We start from the raw sequence: 23876 nt of genomic DNA, 5'->3' as shown, positions 1-23876 counted from the left end.
GACTTGCTACAAGACTGGGAATTGGCTAAAATAATCATGATCGCCAAACCAAAAAAAAGCAATCCCTCGATTGATACACTACGGCCGGTGTCGCTCACGTCCTGCCTATAGGTAAGCTCTATGAAAGGGTTATCCATAGCAGATTGCAGCGATACCTGGAGGAGCGGAGCTGGTTCCCGAACTGCATGATAGCATTTCGCACGGGTTTATCTTGCCAGGACGCGTTCCTCCTACCTCGAGACGAAATTCTAACTAATATACCGTACGGTAACGAGAGACTAGTCCTAGCACTAGACATCAAAGGAACCTTCGACAACGTCTCTCACGCCGCAATATTGGAGGAACTTGACTCGCGGGTTGTGGTGAGCGCACATACAATTACTTAAGAGCGTTTCTTTCCAACCACGAGGCGAGCATCAGTATTGGCCAAATCACTTCAGATTTATTTAAAATGCCTGACAAAGGAACACCTCAAGGAGCTATATTATCTCCTGTTCTCTTCAAGATGGCGATGTGTCGCCTCGCGCGCGATTTGGATCGGATACCCGACCTAGGTTACACGCTCTACGCAGACGACATCACGCTGCGGACGAGCAGATGTTCACTAGGGTGTGTGTAGTGATTTTAGGATGAGAGGAAGAGAGAAGTGCAGTGCCGTAACTGTCTCTCAAAGGAGGACACCTCAACAGCACTGCACAGGAAAGGGGAGTGGGGAGAAAAAAGATCAGTGAGAGCGAGAGAAAGCGAAAAAAATGAAAAGAAGGTTGAAGAAGAAGCAATGCGGGGCTTACAGCCGCGCTCTCAGCTGTGTTTCGCAACAAAAGTAAAGGAGGGCAGCAAGCACTCTTTTGACGATGGAGGCGTGAGCTGCGGGAAAGAGGAGAGCTCCCTGCGTGTCGCAAGGCAGTACCACGCGACGATATGATGCACAAAGCGCACTGCGTTCAACATCGAAGGATGGGCAACGCAGCAGAAGGTGCTCGAGTGTCTCTTCTTCGCCGCATCCCACACATGCGGGGCTGCCTGTTCCGTGCAGTTTGTGCAATCTGGCGGCCGTGCTGCAGCAGCCGACGCGCAGCCGCAGGAGAAAGAAGCAGTCCCAACGAGAGAGACCGGCGCGGGGGAGGAGGCGAGGGGGCGTACCTGCCGCAACGCGCGGGTTCGGTTGATGCGCGTGGAGGGTGCGCAGTATAGCCGTCTTTGCCACGTCGAGACGGGTGACGGAGGTGGTGAGGGGGAAGCCAACCTAGAGAGCTTGCTTCGCAAGGGCGTTGGCTGCTTCGTTTCCGGGCAGGCCAATGTGCGCGGGGGCCCACTGCAATGCCAAGTCGCAGCCCTGATTGACGAGATGGCACAGTTTCGATTCCACGCGCTGCAGAATTGGGAGACCGGCATAGTCTTTCCGCAGCATGCACAGAGCCGCGCGTGAGTCTGTCAGGATCGCAGCAGACGAAACACCGCACTGGTGAAGGAAGTCAGCCGCAAGGTCGATGGCCAAGAGTTCGGCCACTGTCGATGAGGCAGGAAAACGGAGACGGCACTCTCGAGACGCAGAAATGTCCGGTGCCGTGCACGCGGCAGAAGCGGAACCATCACTGGAAACATTGCTGTTAGTGTAGACTAGGAGTCGGTCGCGTAGGTGTTTGAGGATCAATGCAGCCGTCTCCTGCTGCATAGCACACATTGCTGTTTGGCGCTTGCTCTTGACGCCCGGGGCGGGGATGTTAACGACAAGGAGCGGGGAAGCGTGCGGCGATGGCGGCAGGGGGAGGAGTTGCGGCAGAGACGCGATGCGAGTGCTGAAATCGGTGGCATGCTGACCCATGCCCGAGCCCTCGAGGCTGTGGAGGCGGCACACGAGACTCTGGCCCTGCGGCGACCGTTGCAGACGCTCGATGTGGTGAAGCACCCGTTTCCTCGCGCGAAGTGAGGGCGGCCAGTTTCCCGCTTCGGCGAGAGTTGCCCCCACTTGCGACAAGCGGGGAAGTGCGTACATCTGGCGAACTGCGGTGCGGTGTTCGACATCGATGGCCCTCCAGTTGTCTGCACTGGCGTTAGTGAGTGGGATTGCGTAGAGCGCTCGCGAATTAGCAGTCGAGTTATAAACTCGGAGCGCAAGATGCGGTGTGGAGCCACGGCCACGGGTGAGCAGGGAGCGTGCGGCACCTGCAACTTTCCTGGAGTCCCTGCAGAGCTGTGTGGTGGCCGCGTTAAATTTCAGGCGGCAGTCGATGTGGAGGCCCAAGTAGCAAACTTTTCTCTGCCACGGGAGGGGGCTTCCGCGCAGCGAGAGACTGGGCACTTCGAAGCGTACACGGCTAGCACGGGGGTGGATCATTAGCGCCTCGGTTTTAGACGCCGAGAGCTGAAGCCCCAAGCTGGCGAGGTATTCGTCCACGGCGTTGATCGCCCACTGAAGAGATTCACGCACTTGGTAGCCATAGTCCGTGGGCCCGCAAGCGAAAAGGGCGATGTCGTGAGCGTAAATCGCCACACGGACTTCGACGGCTGTCAGCTTCGGGATGAAATCAGAGAGCCTTGCGAGCGCCAAGTTGAAAAGAAAGGGGCTGAAGACACTGCCCTGAGGAACACCAGAGGTCACGCTACGGAGGGTGCTGAGCGCGTCGCCAACACGCACTCTGAGTGTTCGGTCGTTAAGAAAGGCCGACACATAGTCCAGTAGGCGGCCGAAGGGCGGGACACATTCTGCTGCTACTGACGATGCTCGGGTTGCGCGGCGCGAGCTTTGGCCAGCTCGGGCGCCTTCTTGCGAGTCATGGTCTGCTCGGAGGAGGATAGCAGAATGGCTGCTTTCCTTTCGAGCTTCCAGCGTGGGCAGCGCGGCTCGGTTGCTCCATGGCGGCCTTTGCAGTTTATGCACTGGGGGTGCTGCGCGGCGCAGTCGCTGGTCGCGTGACCACCTGCACAGCGGAGGCAACGGGCGTCGTAGGAGCAAGTGGCGCTGGCATGGCCGTAAACGCCGCAGCGGTGGCACTGGAGTGGGCGTGGCAGACGGGGTCGCAAGAGCCGTCGTTGCTTGAACATAAGTAGGTCCGTGGGGATGACGTTGCCGGCAAAGGTGACTAGGGATAAGGAATATGCGCTCCAAGGCGCAGTATTAGCGGTGGAGAAATTTTCTAAGAGGAGTGGCCTGAAGTGCGCACCCGAAAAATCTGAGGTTATCCGGATACACGCGAAAGGCTACAAATCCAGATGATCGATTAACATCGTGGTTGAGGGCCAATCAGTCCGAGGGGTACCCACGATGCGAGTCCTGGGTTTGTGGCTTCAGAGCGACGGGAGAGCAGTACAAACACTCACGACCCTCAAATCCACAACCAACAACATAGACCAAATGATACGTCGCGTGACGTATCGAAAAACGGGAATGCGAGAAGACGATACCCTAAGGCTCGTACATGCCTTAGTGGTTAGTCGAATAACGTATGGCTTACCGTACCAAATGTTGAACAGGGAGGATGAAAAGCAGGCTAAGACAATAATCCGAGCCGCTTTCAAAGCTGCTCTGGGCCTGCCTAAATGTACTTCAACGGAGCGCATGTTAGCTTTGGGAGTGCACAATACTTTCGACGAACTGAGGCAAGCCACCCTGACGCGACAGAGGGAGCGCCCAGCTTCACAAAAACTGGTAGGGCAATATTGGCTAGACTCAATATCCCAGCATACCCCTTTTATCTCACAGAGAAGGTCGTACCTCTCCCTCCTTCGATGAGATCCAAAATTACAGTAACCCCAACTCAAAAGAATATGCATCCCGATTACGACAAAGAAAGGCGCAAAGCACGCGCACAACTCACTCAATCAGCGTACTCTAATAACCATACGTACAACACGTACTACACGCAAGCAGCTCTGTATGCAGAGGCGACCGGTCAGCGCTACCAAAGGAGGTACTCCCTGGCAGTCGTAAACGCTGTCAGCCAACAGCAAATTACCACGTCGGCCACGGCGGGATCCCCCACCTCGGCTAAAAGATAAGCAGTGGCGATCGCACTCGCTCACGCGGAGCGTTCGCAAAGGGACTCGGTCGTGGGCACGGACTCCCAGGAGACATGTCGCATGTTTCTCAAGGGGCACGTGACTGCGACTAGCCTTGCGATAATCCCCAAATCCTTCAACCACCATCATCGCCTATAACGCGTGAGCTCGAGGGTTCATTAACCGAGCGACGGCGTCCTCTTCTGACCCCAACCACCCGCACTATCCCTCACAAAATTTCATCAGTTTAAATGCAAAAGACTTTCTGGCTCATCAGCGTGGAGTCCGCAGAAAAAAATTCCCGCCGCCTCACCCAAAACTTAACGGGGAAGGGGCCGCCGATTGGCGTAAAATACAGACCGGGGTATTCCCCTATTTAAAATTGCTAAACGCCATGTATCCCACTTGTTATAAGGCGAACTGTCCTTCGTGCGGTGGCATACCTACCCTAATACACATAACCTGGGAGTGCAGTAAGCACCCTCATAGGCCAAATACCAGTAGGACAATGAAGCAGTGGGAGGCACAGCTCGCCCGCTCCGACTTGGCAGGACAAAAGTCCTTAATTAGCCAGGTCAGGCAGGCGGCAGAGGCCAGTGGGGCCCTGGACTGAGAGGCTCCGACCACCCCTCCTTCAAATCTTTACAATTGCAATAAAGTTTATCTCTCTCTCTCTCATCTATATAAATAACCAGAACACTTTAAACACCAGCGTAGGTACATTTTTCTCCAGAAAACCATTCGCTTGATCACAAAAAGACACAATTGGGCTGAATAAATAAGTTAGATTATACCAGTAACACATCAACTCCATATCAAAAGCGACCATCTTCAGAAGCTCGACATTGTGCGACAATCCTAATAGAAATATAAATCGTCCGAGGTAATGGCGGCGATATCCGCACACTAGACAGCAATTAGTTTTAATCGCGTTTTCATTACATACCATTCCCAACCGTCTTGTGGCAGTTTCATTGTAGATGGTATTTGCCTGAAAGAAAGATAGAAAAGAAAACGACTACAGAGCTTCTGTACTATCACACAGGTAAGAAGCGCGCAATGACCTAGAAATTCGTAAAAAGCCTTGAATTTCGCGTGTTTGCTTCTTTAGCTCAAAAAAATAAATGTCCCCTGAAGCCATCTAAAGTGCACGTCCCACAACTTGGACATGCTGACTCAGGATTAGCACAAAAATATTTATTTTTTACCTCTCTGCGCCAATATCTTTCACAAGTTTTCTTTAAAGTTTCCCATTTTTGTCCCATAGGGGCGTCTACGTCAGCAGACGTCTTGTGTACTTGAGCCCCACGCACCACAGTACATAAGGGTTGGGCCTTCTCGCGTTTAGCAGTGTCCGATGAAGAGGCGATTGAGAAGGTTGAGCTGGTGTCGGGAGCTTTGACCTTTACGGCCCACCAACGGAGGCAACAAACTTCTTTGGCCTCCGCTTCATGTAGACGGCATCGCGGGACTGACAAGCCGAGGAAATTCACTAGTAGCGTTTTCCTATCCTCTTCTCTATTCTTTGTCTTTCTCTTACTTTCGATTTTTCCTGTCTTCCCCTGGTTCCCTTTAACTCAAAATTTTTCCAGGCAGCAGAGGCAGCACAAATAACCTTGTGTGCGGTAACCAATGTTGGTTATAACAGATACGGTTATAATTGTGCCGTGCAGCTGTCGCATGCAGGCGTATCTTTTCATGGTCCTGCAGCGTTTCCTGATTGGCCTCCCTGGTGGGTGGAGAGCGGTGCTGCCTAAAATTCCACATATATTTATGGCAAGCTCCATTCCCGAAATTCCTGATGACCCTCAGGAACTAGAGCGCATTGAAGACGCATTTAGGTTTTTTGGCCGACAAATTTAGAATTTTCCAATATTTGCTGTCCTACAGCCCGTGATAACAGAAAAATTTGCGAGAAGGAACTTGCCGTTTCGGGTTTAGAAATCACTGAATGAAGTTCCAGGCCAAGGCTATAAAGTTCCCAAGCTTGCAATTGGAGATCTTCAAGAACTCCGAGATAGGAACCAATTTCAAATGCTACCGAATCTTGTGTCTTTGGAGACGTTCCAGTGAATGTGACTCCGCATGGTACCATAAACACCAGCTATGGAGTATTCGATATTGACTTGAATAATCTGACAGATGCTGAACTATTTCAAGGCTAGAGTGAACTGAATGTGATCAGTGCAAAACGAATGAAAAAAGGCGTGATCGTAAAGAAATACAGGCTATCTTAGTCTGAAAGTCTGTTCAGTTGTGCTCCCTGAGGCAATCAAGGCAAGATATGTGAAGGTTATGGTCAGGTCATATATTCCTAATACATGTCGATGCTTAAAATGACAAAGATTCTGCCACAGTTTGCATAAGTGCCGAAACCGACTAACTTGTGCCAAACGTAGCGACGGTGAACATCCGTCTGAATAATGCGAGAACGCACCACAATGTGTGAATTGTAGAACCGGAAAGCCGCATAACAACAAATCCGCAGTGAAACCTTGAAACCTCGTCCACTAATACTTAAGCTTTACGATTATAGGGAACAAGAAAAGTGGAATGCGTCGGGTCATATCTGTCAGGTAGGACGCAGTACGCAGGCATATACGCCTAGAAGTCCTATTGTTTATATGTAACTTCAGGCGTCATCAATAATGATGTTGTCATCAACAACATTCATTCAGATATTAAGGAAAACGTAGCTGTGTGACTGTTAGCCGAAGACTGTTTCACTTATCGAGAAATATGTAACCACAAGAATAAAAAAATGCTCAGCGATGCCCTGGCATCTGTTGAAGAATGGTGTGAAACTTGTAAACTGCAAGTAAATAAAGTAAAACACTGTTGTTACAAACAAGGTTAACCACGTCATAAATTTTGAATAACAACTAAGTTCCACTGTGCTAACTAGCGTTAACGAACGTAAATACTTAGGAGTAACAATATCTGAAGACCTCAACTGGACTCAACATATCACTAATATTTGCTCTACCACTGAAAAAGGTATGCTTCTTACGTCGCAAATTAAAACTCGCTCCACTCCACGTGAAATTAATGGCGTAATTAACAATAGTAAGGCCTACACTGGAATATGCAAGCATAATATGACATCCCTACCAAAAAGGATTGTTTCATAAGATAGGGAGGGTGCAAAGCAGGGCGGCTAGATTTACGCTTTCAGGGTACTCCCTAACTGATTTTGTAAGAGAGATGCTGCAAGAACTAAATTTACCCCTCCCCCCATAAAGGAACGCCGTCGCATAGCTGGCCTAAAATTCTTGTTTTTGGTTTCTCAAAATTAATTTAACTGTAATGCTGCGCAGTACCTAATTCCAGGACAATTCCAAAGCCTACGAAATAACCACCGCATAAACTTTCCAGTATCTCTATCTCACGTGAACACATATGCATGCTCTATTTTTCCTAGAAGCATTAGAGACTGGAATGATTCACTGAATGCTATATGTTGATACGATTTCTCTAATGCTATTCACAGCGTGTTTACAGGAGGTATTCATGCACCTGGATTGGAAAGAATTGGCGATCAGAGTTTACAGAGAATACCTTCGTAACTTGCGATTCGCTGATGATATTGCCGTGCTTAGTAACTCAGTGCAGCAATTGGAATGTATGCTCACTTACCTGGAGAGGCAAAGCAGAAGGGTGGGTTTAAAATTAACCTGCAGAAAACTAAAGTAATGTTTAGCAATCTAGGAAGAGAACAGCAGTTTACGATAGGGAGCGAGGCACCGGAAGTGGTAAGGGAATACATCTACTTAGGGCAGGTAGTGACCACGGATCCGGATCATGAAACCGAAATAATCAGAAGAATAAGAGTGGGTTGGGGTGCGTTTGGCAGGCATTCTCAGATCATGAACAGCAGGTTGCCATTATCCCACAAGATAAGAGTGTATATCAGCTGTGTCTTACCAGTAGTCACTTACGGGGCAGAAACCTGGAGGCTTACAAAAAGGGTTCTACTTAAATTGAGGACTACGCAACGAGCTATGAGAATAAGAATGATGATTGTAACGTTAAAGGGGGGGGGTAAGAAGATAGCTGATTGGGTGAGAGAGCAAATGCGAGTTAGTCACATCTTAGTAGAAATCAAGAAAACGAAATGGGCATGGGCAGGGCATGTAACGCGGATGGAAGGTAACCGACGGGCATTAAGGGTTACGGACAGTATTCCAAGAGAAGGGATGTGTAGCAGGTGGCAGCGGAATGTTAGGTGGACTGAATAGATTAAGAAATTCGCAGGGTCAACATGGCTACAATTAGCACATGACCGAGGTAGTTGGAGAAGTGTGGGAAGGGCCTTTTCCCTGCAATGGGCGTAGCGAGGCTGATCATGATATAGTTGTAGTAGCTTGCGGCAACCAAGAAGCCGCACTCCAGAAAATGACAGTGGCCAGTGCAGAACAAGGAATCAGCGTTTATTCTTTTGGGCACGCATTTTATAGGCAGCGGTTACTTATCCACTGCTGATATTAGTGGCCGTGATGACCAAGTGGCACGGCATGCACTTGGCGTTACGTCATCGCAATTCTTCCCCCCATGATCGTCGTCATCATTAACTATCTTCAGTGGCGGAAATCGTGAGACCCAAATCGGTCTGGTGGTTTCCAGGCACACTGACTTCGGCGCAGCACTGGTGGAGGTTCGGAAGGCGCTTCGGCTCGCGTCTGAGGATGGTCATTGTGGGTAGCAGGCAGTGGCAATTCCTGTCCATCTGGTGGTGGTGGTTCCGGCGTTATTGCATCATCTAGGGGAGGTGCTGCCGTGTCCGCTTCATGATACGCCTGCTGCGGCATGGTTCGGGCCTCCCGATGACGCACAACGTCCTCAGTCCCGTGTCTTCACGGGGCCTCTGCACCAACGTTTGATCCTGCATGCTGGAAACTGCGCGAGTGTAAATGATCAACATGAACGTGCCGGACTGTGTTCCGTGTTTTTACGAGATAGGTGGCAGGGCTAACTCGCCGCACCACACACCTTGAAGTCCACGACACCGTCTCTTGCCTGGCAGTCTTTACGTATAAGCTGTCCCCTGCCCTGAATGAACGGAAAATTGATCTTCGTTGGCCATGCTGCCGCTTTACCGCTTCTCGCTTGCTCTGCCTGTCGTCTCGAAATGAGGGCCTTAGCAAGGACAGTCGTGCGCGGCATTCGTTTCAGAAGCAGTTCGGCTCGACACTTGCCTGTTACTGTGCTAGGTGTTGTCCGATATGCCAGCAAGAAGTCGTCCAGCCTCTCCCGCAGCGGTCTGCCGTTTCCTCCCTTGTTGTCGCGCAAGAGCTGCTTGCGGAGGCTCTTCTTAATGGTTTGCACCATCCTCTCGGCAGCTCCATTGGATTCCGCATGGTATGGCGGGCTGTACGTGCGCCGGATGTCACAGGCATCGGGGAAGTCCTGGAACTTCTGCGATAAAAACTGTGGACCATTATCAGAAATGACTTGTTCGGGGAATCCGTATGAAGCAAATAGACTCCGCAAACGCTCGATAGTCTTCGCGACTTTAGTTGAGCTCATAGGGAACACCTCAATTCATTTTGAAAGCGAGTCAACACATAAAAGAAATGTCGTTTTTTCAAGTAAAAAAAAATCCAAATGCACTCGCTGCCCGTATCGGGTGGGGAGGGGCCATGGCTCGAGTGGTGCACGAGGAGCACTGTTTTGCATCGCTTGGCAGATGCTGCACCTTTTTACCACTCCTTCTATGTCTGCATCTAGCCCTGGCCACCATAGCAGGCTACGGGCGAGTATGTTCATGCGTGATGCCCCGGGGTATTCTTCGTGCAATAGGCCCAGTACAGCGTCTTGCAACGTTGTTGGCACAATAACATCCCCACGTGACGCATTCCGACTCTATCGATAGCTCCGCGCGTCTGCTATAGTATGGTACCAGCTCAGCGTCTTTGGCTTGTGCTGGCCATCCTTCCAGTGCATATCGGTAAACCTTGGTTAGCGGGTCGTCATACTTGGTCGCTTTAGCAACATCTATAGCCGTCAGTGGCGTAGTTTAAAAAACAGCGAGGGTATGTGTCCCCTCTATACCGGTTCCACTTAAAACAGGTAGTCTGGACAGTGCATCTGCAACTTGCATTTGAGATCCTTTCCTATATTTCAAGTCGTAGTGATAAGAAGCCAAGATTAAAGCCCATGGTTGCATGCGAGCGGCTGCCAAATATGGAACCTGCTTCCGTGGCCCTAAGATGGTTATCAGCGGTTAATGGCCCGTGAAGAACATCAATGTCCGCCCATACAGAGAGCAATAAAATTTCTTGAGGGCAAAGATTATCGCCAACGCTTCTTGCTCGATCTGGGTATAGCCACGCTCAGCTTGCGATAGGGTCCAGGACGAAAAAGCAATGGGTTTTTCTGTACCATTTGGAAGTATATGAAAAAGAACCGCGCCTAGCCCATACTGCGATGCATCACAGCTTAGCGCCAAGGTCTACTTTGGATCATAGTAAGCAAGTACCGGACTGGTCGTGAGCAAGCTCTTCGTTTCTCGAAACGGGAGATGCATTTACTTGTCCAATTCAAACGCTTGCCCTTGAACGGTTGCCAAGTCCGATAGGAACTTAGCGTAGAATGTTACCATTCCAAGAAAAGACTTCAATTCTCTACCATTCATGGGCTCGGGTGCATCCTTTATCGCCCTTACATTCGATTCCAATGGCTTGATTTCTGCTGCTGAAATTCTGTGGTCCAGGTAGCGAACTTCGCTGCAAAAGAGCTTGCATTTTTCCATGCGCAGCGTCACATTGTGATCCTGTAATCGTGTTAACACATCTTCTAGCTTTTTCTGACAGTCATCTGTACTCGTACCCCCTATTATGAAATCATCAATGTAACACCCTTCTTGAGGGACGCCTTTGAGAATCCTGTCCATGAGCGACTGGAATATGGCAGGAGCACTCGCAATGCCATAAGGGAGACGCTGGTATTGGTAAAGACCTTGGTGTGTGTTCACAGTTAAAATTATCTTCGCAGCTTCGTTAAGTTCTATTTGCTGGTAAGCGCTAAGCGCAACCTAACGTTGCGAACAAGTCTTCTGGCAACAAAAGAAGATAATGCTCAGCCAGAAGCGCAGGGTACACCTTGACCTTGTAGTCGCCACCGAGGTCCTTGACCTTGTAGTCGCCCAATCGCTTCTGGTGACTTTTTTTCTATACCCCAGTCCGTTCTAAGGTATCAAGTTCTTCAGACAGAGCTTGCTTCAATGCAAAAAGCACAGGATGGGCCTTGCGAAATAATAGCATGCTATTTGGCTTCGAATGAACGTGTGCTTTGTAACCCGTTATGAACCCTATCTGCGGCGAAAACACTGCCTCAAATTTCTTCTTTAGCTCATCCACGACATCGTCTTGCTCTGCAGCTCGAAGTTCTTGCCAGTTTAATTTAAGCTTTGTCAATCAGTTGCGACCAAGCAGACATGGCAGCCTTCTTCCCCCGTCATCTACTATCAGCACAGGTAAAATATCAGCTTGATCACCGTGCTCGACTCGCAGGTTCACTGATCCTACAACTGGCGCCAGCTCACCCGTAGATGTCCTCAAAGGAACAGTCGCTTTCTTGATAGTCAGTTGTCGAAATTTGTGCTGAAAAACCGACTTAGGCATGATGCTGATGGAAGCCCCTGTGTCTGTCGGCATCTTTATGGTTTTTCCTTCCATCCGAACAGTGACATAGTACGCTGAATTATTATTTGTCGTAGTGTATATTTCTTGCTCTTCGTCCGAATCGTCTGCCGGGCTATCGATTGCATTCAGTGCCTTTGTTCTGCCTGGGCGCTGTCTGCACATTGTTCTCAAGTGACCTTGCTCACTGCAGTTATGACACTTATATTTGCGGAACCGGCAGCTTTCCACCATGTGACGTTTACCGCAACGGAAACACTCTAGGCACTCAATCTTGACTCGATAGCGCTCCCTAGCTTGAATGCCTTCCTTTAGAACATCAACTTCTAATCTGGAATGCCTTTGTGAACTGCCTTGGTGCTCTTCTAATGCCATTTGCCGAGTCTGTGTGAATGCCAGTTCACGGTTTAACGCGATTTTGCACGCTTCTTCGAATGTGAGCTCTTCAGCTGTAAACAGCTCACGTTGTGTATCGGCGCATCATAGTCCGGCAACTAGTCGGTCTCTAAGTGCTTCGTCTAGAAATTTGCCAAACTCGCAACTTCTGGCCAGGTGCTTCAGCTGAACGACAAATTTGGCTACAGTCTCTTGCTCAAGTTACATCCTTCGGTTAAATCAGCACCTTCCTGCTATCACGGCCTTTCTGGGACTGTAGTGACTTTTTAGCAGAGCCGTTACCTCGTTATACGTTTTGCTTGATGGGGAATGTGGAATCAACAGGTTCTTCGATACCTCATACACTCGACGACCCACTACTGTCAAGAATACAGCCAGTTTCCTACCTTCAGCTATGTCATTTGCCGAGACGTAAAGCTCAAATCTTTCCAAGTAGGACTCGAAGCTATCACTTCCTTCGTCAAAGTTATCAATTTTGCCCATCTTCGCCTTGCGGAGTCGGCCCCGTGGTAGTCGTCTTCAGCAGCAATCAAAGAAGCAAGTGACAAGGCGCCCTGATCCCATCCTTGTCCCCAGTGTAGTAGCGTGCGGCAACCGAAAAGCCGTACTCAAGATAACGACAGTGGCTGGTGCAGAACAAGGAATCAACGCTTATTCTTTTGGACACGCTTTTTATAGGCAGCGGTTACTTATCTGCTGCTGATATCAGTGCCCGTGGCAACGAAGTGGCATGGCATGCTCTTGGCGTTACGTCATCACAATAGTAACGTGACTGGTGGATGTTCTTGGTAAACTGTTCCATGCACTGTGACCAATCGGAAGTTACCAACTCAGATTGCGACACCTTCGACGCTTACCTTCGGCGCAGCCAGGGACAACTATGGCTACCAACAGAATATGACCCACTCTCAGTGAGGTGTACAACAATGACAACCAGTTCAACGAGTAGGCAGACATGAGAGACCATCACTCCCGCTGCTCCGTCGATTTTGAACACTCCGCGAACCCCGAGGTCACATCACGGTGATGCGTTTGAGGATGTTGAAGACCAACTAGACCACTACATTTGAGTTCTCATCGTCACTGAATGGGAAGACCGCCGGTGCCTGCTGTATGCCTACTTCTCCCTCTAGGATTCGGCGCGCATGTGGTTTGAAAACCATGAAGCTTGCTTGACGACGTGGCAAGAATTTTGTAGCCAGCTGTGCAATAGCTACAGAAGTTCAGACCGGAAGGGGTAAACAGAACGTGCTCGCTATTCCAGGAACCAAAAACGCCATGCCGCATGTTCGGGGAGGACACAATATGGCTGTTCCGGCGAGCTGATCCCGGAATGACAGAAGAAAAAAAAGTAGGCTTGTTGATAGGGGACCCGAAAGATTAGTTGCTCGCAGGTCTAGTGAGCAACCTAGCAGGCACCGTAGCCTAATTCTTCAACGACGACACAACGATGGAGCGCATGGTACGGCTGCCGTCATCCAAGTTCAAGCGCCCAGGGAACTTCACATATCTCTCGTCGTCCATGGCCACTCCTAATTTGATGACGCTAAAGGAGCTCGTGCGCAGCATTGTACGCGAGGAGCTGTAACACGTTAGTGCAATGTCTCCTCAATCCCAAGTGACTGCTTTAGGTGATATGGTTCTCAAATGAGTGAGGCAGCTAGTACAACCGTTGGTCGCAGTCGCAGCCCCTCTCCTTACGTACGACGACGCCTTGAGGTCTCCTATGGCGGAAGTGGCTACCCATGCCGCCCACCCAAACAACAGACGGCGCAGCACTCTTCGAGCCCTCTGCCTTCCGCAAGCCCAAGCCTAAACATGCTGAAATACAGTGTTTGGCACACTCCAGACAATCGGCCGCTCTGCTACCATTGTGGTGAAGCAGGTCACCTATACCACGAGTACACATACCGCCAGATGCACCTTCCTGAATTTCGCCCAGACGCATGTCGACCTCGTGATGGTGAGTATCCCCGACCGATTTTCGAGTACTTGGCGAGCCAGCATTCCCTGACTCTACCGCAACGCTAGTCCCGCTCTCCATCTCCTCGACGTTCTATGTCACCTGGCTAACACTTGCCGGTGCTCATGGCGTCAGGGCCGATCCATTAGGTCCTCAAACCCACGCCGGGGAAACTAGGGGCAGAGACCTCTGGGGCTGCTGCTGACGGGTCTATAATATATCCGTCTCCGCCAATACGCCGGCCGAACGCCAAGAGAGAGAGAGAGAAATAACGTTTATTTGCACCCGCAAAAAGAGCCCCGAGGAGGCAAGAGTCTTCCTGTCTCTTCGGCTTGCTCCTCCCCTTTCAGCTGGCTGATGCTCCTTGGAGCTCAGCGGTGTCCAGGGCCATGCGGATGACTTCTCTTTGGTCATCTTCCTTCGAGCTGGTCATTAAAGTCTCCCAGGATTGTCTATCCCTATCTGGTTTATTGTATCTAGGACATGTCCATAGTATGTGGATCATGTCCGCCTTTGCCCCGCAGTGTTTGCAACTCATGTCCTCAATGCTATCGTGCCATCTCTTCAGAATGTAGGGGTTGCAGATCACCCCCGCTTGGAGTTGCCTCCATGTTATCTCTTCTTGCTTACTTAGTTTCTTATGCGCCTCTGGCAGTGTTTTCCTTCCCATTCTATAATAATCGAGAATTTCGCTGTAAGTGTTTATACCTTCCTCTTTTTGTAGGGGCTCCCTGGCTGTAGAGGCTGCATTGGTGTACCGGTAAATAAGCTCTCGGGCCAATGCATGCGCTTTCTCATTGCCGGGCAAGCCTTCGTGGGCAGGAGTCCATATAAGGTTCACTAATTCTTCTGGAATTGGTCCTTTCTCCAATATGTTGAGCGCCTCTTTGGAGATTCTCCCTGCGGTATAATTCCTAATAGCTGTTTTGGAATCTGACACTATGATTTTCACCCCTTTTTGAGTCAAAGCTAGGGCTATGGCCACCTCCTCTGCAACCTCCACACTGTTTTGCGGGGTACTGCAGCTCTTTGAGTTCTCACCGTTAGCCTGTGTCGTCACTGAGACAAAACCTGGTCTGCTTTCATATTCTGCTGCATCCGTGTAGAACACCCCTTGCTGTTTATCTAGTGATTTTTGTAACGCTTTAACCCTGTCTTTCCTCCTGTCCTGGTGGTGACTGGGATGCATATTCTTCGGGAGTGGTGGTATGCGTATCCTGTCTCTGATTTGTGACGGGATGGCTCCCGTGTTTCTTACTTTGTTGTTAGTTTTGTATCCTAGTTTTGCTAGAATTCTCAGACCACCTCTGCTTCGCATTAGTCTCTGTTGCTGGGAGACTAGTGTGGCTTCGATCAACTCTTCTAGGGTGTTTGAAATGCCCATGTTTAGTATCCTCTGCGTAGATGTGCATGGTGGCAGGTTTAGGGCTGTTTTAACTCCTTTCCTAATGAGGATTTCTATTTTGTTTTTCTCGGCCCTTGTTAGTTTAAGGTACGGTGTTGCGTATGTGATCTTGCTGATCGCGAAGGACTGTATTATTCTTAATAGGTTAGCCTCCCTCATGCCTGCCTTCTTGTTGGCTATTCTTCGGAGGAGTCGGCATGTTTGGCTTACGCTCATTTCAAGCTTTCTAATCGTTTCCGTATTTCTTTCATTGTCCTGAATGTGCATGCCTAGCACACGTATAGCTTTTACGTTTGGAATCGCGTCCCCATTAACAGTGAGTTTTATCCCGTGGTTACGGATTTTCTTTCGTATTTTCTGTGGACTGATGAAGAGAGCCTCCGACTTCGTAGCTGAACATTTAAGTCCGGCTTTTTCTAAGTGCTCTTCAATTATATTGATGGCCTTTTGCAGCGTTTCTTCTATGTGGGCGTCACTGCCTCTATTTATCCATAGGGTGATGTCGTCTGCATAGATCGTATGTTCTAGCCCCTGTAAGTCGTGAAGTTTGAGCGGGAGTCCAATCATTACTATGTTAAAGAGAGTGGGTGAGAGCACAGAGCCCTGCGGTGTCCCCTTATTACTGAGCACTATCCCTTTCTCCTCGTTACCCCCTAGACTGACCGTTACTGTTCTGTCAGTCAGAAAGTCCTTTATATACTCGTAGGTACGTCTCCCTACATTTAGGCTATTCAATTGTTCTAAGATTGCCCTGTGGTCTACGTTGTCAAATGCTTTGGCCACGTCTAAGCCAACGATGGCTTTCGTGTCCTTCGTTTTGTGGTCGATAATTTGCTCTTTAAGCTGTAGCATGACAGATAACTACTCTCTTGAACACTGGCGCCGATTGTTCTGATATGAGTCCCGAACTAGCTGCAGAAGTGAGAAATTGATGACGCCATGGCATGGAATAAGGCTTCGAACAGCAGGTGGTCATCTCGTGACGCCAATTGGGAGATGCACCACCAGGCTCAAATTTCATCAATACACGAACGTTGAATCGTTTATCGTGCTGCGCGAGTCCTCGTGGAAAGTCATGCTTGGGATGGATTTTATTCGAGAGCACGGTGCTGTTATCGATCTTCGGTAGCTGATTATAAAGTTTTGCGACAACTATGACACTGTACTGCAAGATAGTAACACGCGCAAGACAGCACTGAGTGTTGTCGATGACACATGTGTCGCTCCCACCGTGAACTAGTATGTTCGTAATTGTTGAAAGCGCCTGCGACGACAATAGCAGCGGTATCGCTGAAGGAAACCTTTCGGTGTCCTTGCCTCGGCAAGTCGGCGTCGCCCGCGGCGTTATTCAACAGAACAGCCGAATTACTGAGCTTTTAGTGAGGAACTTCAGCGGTGAGTACCAGCACCTCGCGAAGCGAACAGCTTGTCGACGGGCAGGCATGCTGGCGGTGGTAGACGAGATAACTGTGGTGTTACAGGGCCCTGGGGGTCGCGGAGGGGGATCTTGGTGACAGGCGATGGTGGCGTAGGTGATCGCTTCCGGCACGGCAAGCGACGATTCGGGCTGCACTTCGGTAAGGTCCAGTGACCACCGAAGTTCATCCTTGACTGACGATGTCAGTGACTGAGGACACGTGAGGTTGCGACGAAGGGAAGATTTTGCGCAGTTCTTCACGCACAATGGCCCTTATGGTGTCTGGAGGTCACCAGAGCCAAGTGCTTGGATGGTGCACTGTGGCGGGAGCACTCGCTGGTTAGATTGCCTAGTGCGCATTTCTATAATTTTTTTGAATAATCGCTACCTCTGTTCAGAACTCATCTACTGTCCTCGGTAGGTTGTGGATCAGACCAGCAAAAAGTTCTTGCTTTACGCCTCACATCAAGGAGCGCAGTTTTTCTTCGAATATTTCTGGGTCAGCGTGCCGGTACCGGCGCGTCATTTCCTCGGTCAAGATCGTTATGCATGGTCTCATTGGGTAGTTGTACTCGCTCTTCTTGCATAGCTTCGGCCCATTTCTCACGCATGACACTTGTAAATCTCCGCAGGAAGCCGCTACGCGACAGGTCCCACATTGTCAGGGTCAACTCCCGGTTCACAAGGCATGGTCTGCCGGCCTCTTTTGAAACGAAGTATGCATGGTGGAGCTTGTAGTCCAAGTCGCTGTTGTTGAAAGTCGCGATTCGTTCATAGGTCTCAAGCCAGGTATCTGGGTCCTAAGACGATGATCTATAGAAAGTCGGTGGCTCCCTTAGCTGGTTGCAGAATGATGGGGGATGCAGCGGTGGTTATGCAGCGGTGGCCACAATCTTCCGCTCCTGATGCGGGGACAGCTGTTGTAACCGGCGGCTTGTTCGATGGTCCGGGACCACATTGGTGTTCTTTTGGCTGTCCGAGATTGGATCATGGCTTGTTGGGGGCACCCGGCACATGAACGAAAACACCTCCATCAGATGTGACGTGGTAGGGACGTATAGTGAACACAGTAGCAATGTTGTGAAAAACGAAACTAATTTTTATTGGGCGAACCCGCGCCTACAAAAACAGGCTACACTTAAAGAACGGGGACAGCGGTGAACACAGTCGGCGTTCATCAAAACCCGATCTTCGGGTCAAGCGCGTCGACTTTTATACATCAGTCGTAGAATGTTCCAGAGCAATCGTTGGGACCCGCGTGTCTTCCACATAGTCCTACATTATTCGCGTCGTGCATACTTGCAATACGATTATACATGGTTCAGTCACAGACGGCAGATGGAACCATTGATAATATTCCTGAAACTTCCTATACATGCAGGCGCGTCCTGCATTTGGCGATGTCATTTGTTAGGTGGTGCAACGTGGTCACCCCATAAAGATACACAAGTACACGTGTCAATATCTCTTTTGTTTGGGTTTCGGAGCGAGCAGAGAGCCGCCTTCTCTGAGCTTCAGTTGTGCCTTCAGATGCCGCCCAATACTTGGACAATTTCATAAAGATGCCGACACTGAACTGCACACAGCACACTGAACTGCAGTGGAAAGATGGCCTTAACCTCTGCCGAAACGAACTGTACTACTGTAAACAATTGCTTAGCTGCCGTCTGGGCGATAGCTATGTTTCGGCCATATTTGTACGGTGGTCCATTCAGAGTGGTTTCGCTTTGTTGGCTAGCCAATCTCAAAGACTTTACAGGACGTCTTGCCATGTGGAGCCTTCTTGTTGCAGGATGTGATGTAACAATCGACTACAAGTCTGGATATAGGCACACTGACCCTATTTCATGCGCTCCTCTTGCAATGGTATCAAGTGATGCTGATGATTATGGTCGTTTGCTCTGTGCTGCAAATATATTTGACTTGGCTCGGCGACAGCGGGACGATCTCGAACTACTAGTCTGAAGCCAAAGTTCGGATTCTCCACGGACATTCATGCGTTCGCCATCTTCGTTCTGCGGGCGAGCTGTCGGGCGTCTTCGGTACACTGGAGATAGGTTGCGACGTCAAGATTCTCTTCTTTGGTGAAGTTCGGCAGCATGGCGTCGAGAGTCATCGTCGGGGTCCTGCCGAAAACCAGCTTGAATTGCGTGATTCGTGTTTTTTCGCCCACCGCCGTGTTGTAAGCGAAGATTACATAAAGCAGGACAGCATCCCAGGACAGCATTTGGCATCGACGTACATCGCTAGCATGTCGGCGAGGGTCTTATTCAGACTTCGTCTGTAGCTGGTAGGCTGTTGTGTGGCTGTGGCTTGGCTGGCAGTATTGCGAACGGCTTGGGTGAGGTCCGCTAATAAGGCCGTTCCTGTGTAGGCGATGAGGATTTCTGGGGCCCCATGTCGCAGCAGGATGTGCTCAACGAACAATTTTGCCACTTCGGCTGCGCTGCCTTTTGCCAGAGCTTTTGCGTCAGCGAAGCGGGTGAACTAGTCTGTCGCCACGACGGTCCATTTATTTCCAATTGTCAACCTAGGAAAGGGCCCCAACAAGAACATCCCAATCTGCTGAAATGGTCAGCAAGGAGGCTTGATCGGCTGTAGTAATCCCGTGGGCCTGGTGCCTTGGTGTCGTTGGTATATTGCGTCGCTGACAGTCTCGGCATGTCTCCTTATGGACGACGTCGACGGTCAGGAGCGGCCAGAAAAACTTTCCCTGTATCCCTGTATAGCGTCCGGGAGAATCAGGTGCCCAGTGGTCGGATCGCCATGCAGGGCGTACAGAGCCCCTGGACACAGCACTGAGGGAACATCATCATCATCATCATCATCATTATCAGCCTGGTCACGCCCACTGCAGGGCAAAGGCCTCTCCCGTATTTCTCCAACAACCCCGGTCATGTACTAATTGTGGCCATGCCGTCCCTGCAAACTTCTTAATCTCATCCGCCCACCTAACTTTCTGCCTCCCCCTGCTACGCTTGCCTTCCCTTGGAATCCAGTCCGCAACCCTTAATGACCATCGGTTATCTTCCCTCCTCATTACATGTCCTGCCCATGCCCATTTCTTTTTCTTGATTTCAACTAAGATGTCATTAACTCGCGTTTGTTCCCTCACCCAATCTGCTCTTTTCTTATCCCTTAACGTTACACCTATCATTCTTCTTTCCATAGCTCGTTGCGTCGTCCTCAATTTGAGTAGAACCCTTTTCGTAAGCCTCCAGGTTTCAGCCCCGTAGGTGAGTACTGGTAAGACACAGCTATTATACACTTTTCTCTTGAGGGATAATGGCAACCTGCTGTTCATGATCTGAGAATGCCTGCCAAATGCACCCCAGCCCATTCTTATTCTTCTGATTATTTCCGTCTCATGATCCGGATCCGCTGATGAGGGAACAACAAGAAGGTTTTTGGTGCAGGCTTGTCAGTTCTTCGTTACTAGTAGGTTGTTTAGAAGCGAGAAGGAAGACAGGCCTCGCTTACATGCCCCAGGGACAACATTGGTGTGCCCTTCGAAATAGTCAACGAGGCTTTTTAGCTCGGGGTCTGCTCGTTACTGTTCGGCGAAGTCTTCCGCGCTTGTTATTCCAAGCAAGGCGTCGACATCCTCGTCATCATGCGGTCGCGGGTCAGACGGGGCACGTGATAGGCAGCTGGCATTAAATCGTTTTCTTTCAGACTTGTAGGCTAAACTAATGTCGTATTCGTGTAGTCTGAGGCTCCAACGTGCCAGCCGTGCTAAAGGATCCTTAAACGTCGCTACCCAACACAATCCGTGATGGTCGCTGACGACTTTGAATGACCTGCCATATTGTTAAGGGCGAAATATTGCTGTAGCGCACGCGATGGCGAGGCATTCCTTTTCAGTAGTACAATAATTGTATTTCGCTTTAGACAGCGATCGGCTAGCGTAAGCCATCACCCGTTGAAATCTGTCTTTCTTCCGGAGTGATACGGAACGGAGGCCTAGGCTACTGGCGTCAGTGTGGATTTCGGTATCAGCGTCCTCGTCGAAGTGCGCAAGTACCGGCGGTTACTGGATGCGTCGTCTGAGTTCTTGAAATGCGTCAGCTTGTGGCGTTTCCCATTTGAACTCGACATCACATTAAGTTCGATGTGTCAGCGGCTCAGCAATTATGAAACGTCCTTGGCAAACCGCCCGTAGTAGGCACACATAACAAGGAATTTACGCACTGCCTTCTTGCCGACGGGCTGTGGGAACCCCACGATGGCAGCCGCCTTCAGCGGGTTGGGGCGGACTCCAGATTTGCTCATCACGTGCCCCAAAATCAAAAGCTTATCGTAGGCGAAGCGACACTTTTCTGGCTTCAGAGTGAGCCCTGATGACTAGATGGCCTCTAGTACTGTCGCTAGCCGCTTAAGGTGAGCGTGGAAGTTTCCGGCGAAGACGACGACGTCAACCAAGTAAACAAAGTCTGCCACTTCAACCCTGCTAACACCACGTCCGCGACGCTCAGGAACATTTCAGGCGCCGAGCACAGTCCGTTTGACATGACCTTCAACTCATAGAGGTCGCCTGGCTTGATGAACGAGGTCTTTTCTCGATATCTCTGGGCGACTTCTATTTGGCAGTAGCCAGAATTGAGATCCATCGACGAGAAGTATTGAGCCTAGCACAGTTGATCCAATGAGTCGCCTATCTGTGAGTGGGGTACTCGCCCTTCTTACTGAACTTGTTTAGTCGACAATAATCGGCGCTGCTTATTGTAAACTCCAGTTCTCTTCCGAGACTGTTAAACATTATTTAGTTTTCTGCAGATTAATTTTTAGACCCACTCTTCTGCTTTGCCTCTCCAGGTCAGTGAGCATGCTTTGCAGTTGGTCCCCTGAGTAACTAAGCAAGGCAATATCATCAGCGAATCGCAAGTTACTAAGGTATTCTCCATTAGCTTTTATCCCTATTTCTTCCCAATCCAGGTCTCTGAATACCTCTTGTAAACACGCTGTGAATAGCATTGGAGAGATCGTGTCTCCCTGCCTGACGCCTTTCTTTATTGGGATTTCGTTGCTTTCTTTATGGAGGACTACGGCGGCTGTGGAGCCGCTATAGATATTTTTCAGTATTTTTACATATGGCTCGTCTACACCATGATTCCGTAATGCCTCCATGACTGCTGAGGTTTCGACAGAATCAAATGCTTTCTCGTAATCAATGAAAGCTATATATAAGGGTTGGTTGTATTCCGCATATTTCTCTATCACCTGATTGATAGTGTGAATATGATCTGTTGTTGAGTAGCCTTTACGGAATCCTGCCTGGTCCTTTGCTTGACAGAAGTCTAAGGTGTTCCTGATTCTATTTGCGATTACCTTAGTGAATAGTTTGTAGGCAACGGACAGTAAGCTGATCGGTCTATAATTTTTCAAGTCTTTGGCGTCCCCTTTCTTATAGATTAGGATTATATTAGCGTTTTTCCAAGATTCCGGTACGCTCGACGTTATGAGGCATTGCGTATACAGGGTGGCCAGTTTCTCTAGAACAATCTGCCCACCATCCTTCAGTAAATCTGCTGTTACCTGATCCTCCCCAGCTGCCTTCCCCCTTTGCATATCTCCCAAGGCTTTCTTTACTTCTTCCGGCGTTACCTGTGGGATTTCGAATTCCTCTAGACTATTTTCTCTTTCATTATTGTCGTGGGTGGCACTGGTACTGTATAAATCTCTATAGAACTACTCAGCCACTTGTACTATCTCATCCATATTAGTAATGATATTGCCGGCTTTGTCTCTTAACGCATACATCTGATTCTTGCCAATTCCTAGTTTCTTCTTCACTGTTTTTAGGCTTCCTCCGTTCCTGAGAGCATGTTCAGTTCTATCCATATTATACTTCCTTATCTCAGCTGTCTTACGCTTGTTGATTAACTTCGAAAGCTCTGCCAGTTCTATTCTAGCTGTAGGGTTAGAGGCTTTCATACATTGGCGTATCTTGATGAGATCTTTCGTCTCCTGCGATAGTTTACTGGTATCTTGCCTAACGGAGTTACCACCGACTTCCATTGCACACTCCTTAATGATGTCCACAAGATTGTCGTTCATTGCTTCAACATTAAGCTCCTCTTCCTGTCGTAAGGGAATACATCTACTTAGGGCAGGTAGTGACTGCGGATCCGGATCATGAGACAGAAATAATCAGAAGAATAAGAATGGGTTGGGGTGCGTTTGGCAGGCATTCTCAGATCATGAACAGCAGGTTGCCACTATCCCTCAAAAGAAAAGTGTATAATAGCTGTGTCTTACCAGTACTCACCTACGGGGCAGAAACCTGGAGGCTTACGAAAAGGGTTCTACTGAAATTGAGGACGACGCTACGAGCTATGGAAAGAAGAATGATAGGTGTAACGTTAAGGGATAAGAAAAGAGCAGATTGGGTGAGGGAACAAACGCGAGTTAATGACATCTTAGTTGAAATCAAGAAAAAGAAATGGGCATGGGCAGGACATGTAATGAGGAGGGAAGATAACCGATGGTCATTAAGGGGTACGGACTGGATTCCAAGGGAAGGGAAGCGTAGCAGGGGACGGCAGAAAGTTAGGTGGGCGGATGAGATTGCAGTCGGCGTTATTAGGTGTCCTTTAGCTATACGAAATTGAGGGCCTTCCCATGCAGTCGGAGCCTTTTTCCACTGGATGGCAAGACATCCATTCATCATGGAGTAGTCCGCTCCTGCGTCCACTAAGGCCGTGACTACATGGTCATCGAGAAGCACGTCGAGGTCGGTGGTACTTTGTCTCGCGTTGCAGTTAGGTCTCGGTGTCGGATCGCGGCTGCGGTGTGTTGATGTGTGGCAGGTACGTCGTGGTATCAGGTCTTTGGTCGGTGCGTTGTTTTCTTCCAGGCATCATCGGGATAGCGGCGAGTCATGCTTATGTCGTCGAGATAGCCTCTTCGGCTTCTTCCTTGGCGGCGGAGGATCTTCATTATTTTGACGAAGAGCAACGACACCCCCATCGGTTGCTCATTTTAGTTTCCGGATATGGCCTTGCAGACCACGCCCAAGATTGCCCATTGTATGATCCGCGTTGTGGGGACAGGTAG

The sequence above is a fragment of the Dermacentor andersoni genome, unplaced genomic scaffold (genome assembly GCF_023375885.2).
Source record: "Dermacentor andersoni unplaced genomic scaffold, qqDerAnde1_hic_scaffold ctg00000039.1, whole genome shotgun sequence".
NCBI classification, from domain to species: Eukaryota; Metazoa; Arthropoda; class Arachnida; order Ixodida; family Ixodidae; genus Dermacentor; species Dermacentor andersoni.
The sequence above is the reverse complement of the archived record's forward strand: the minus strand, read 5'-3'. Positions refer to the sequence as shown.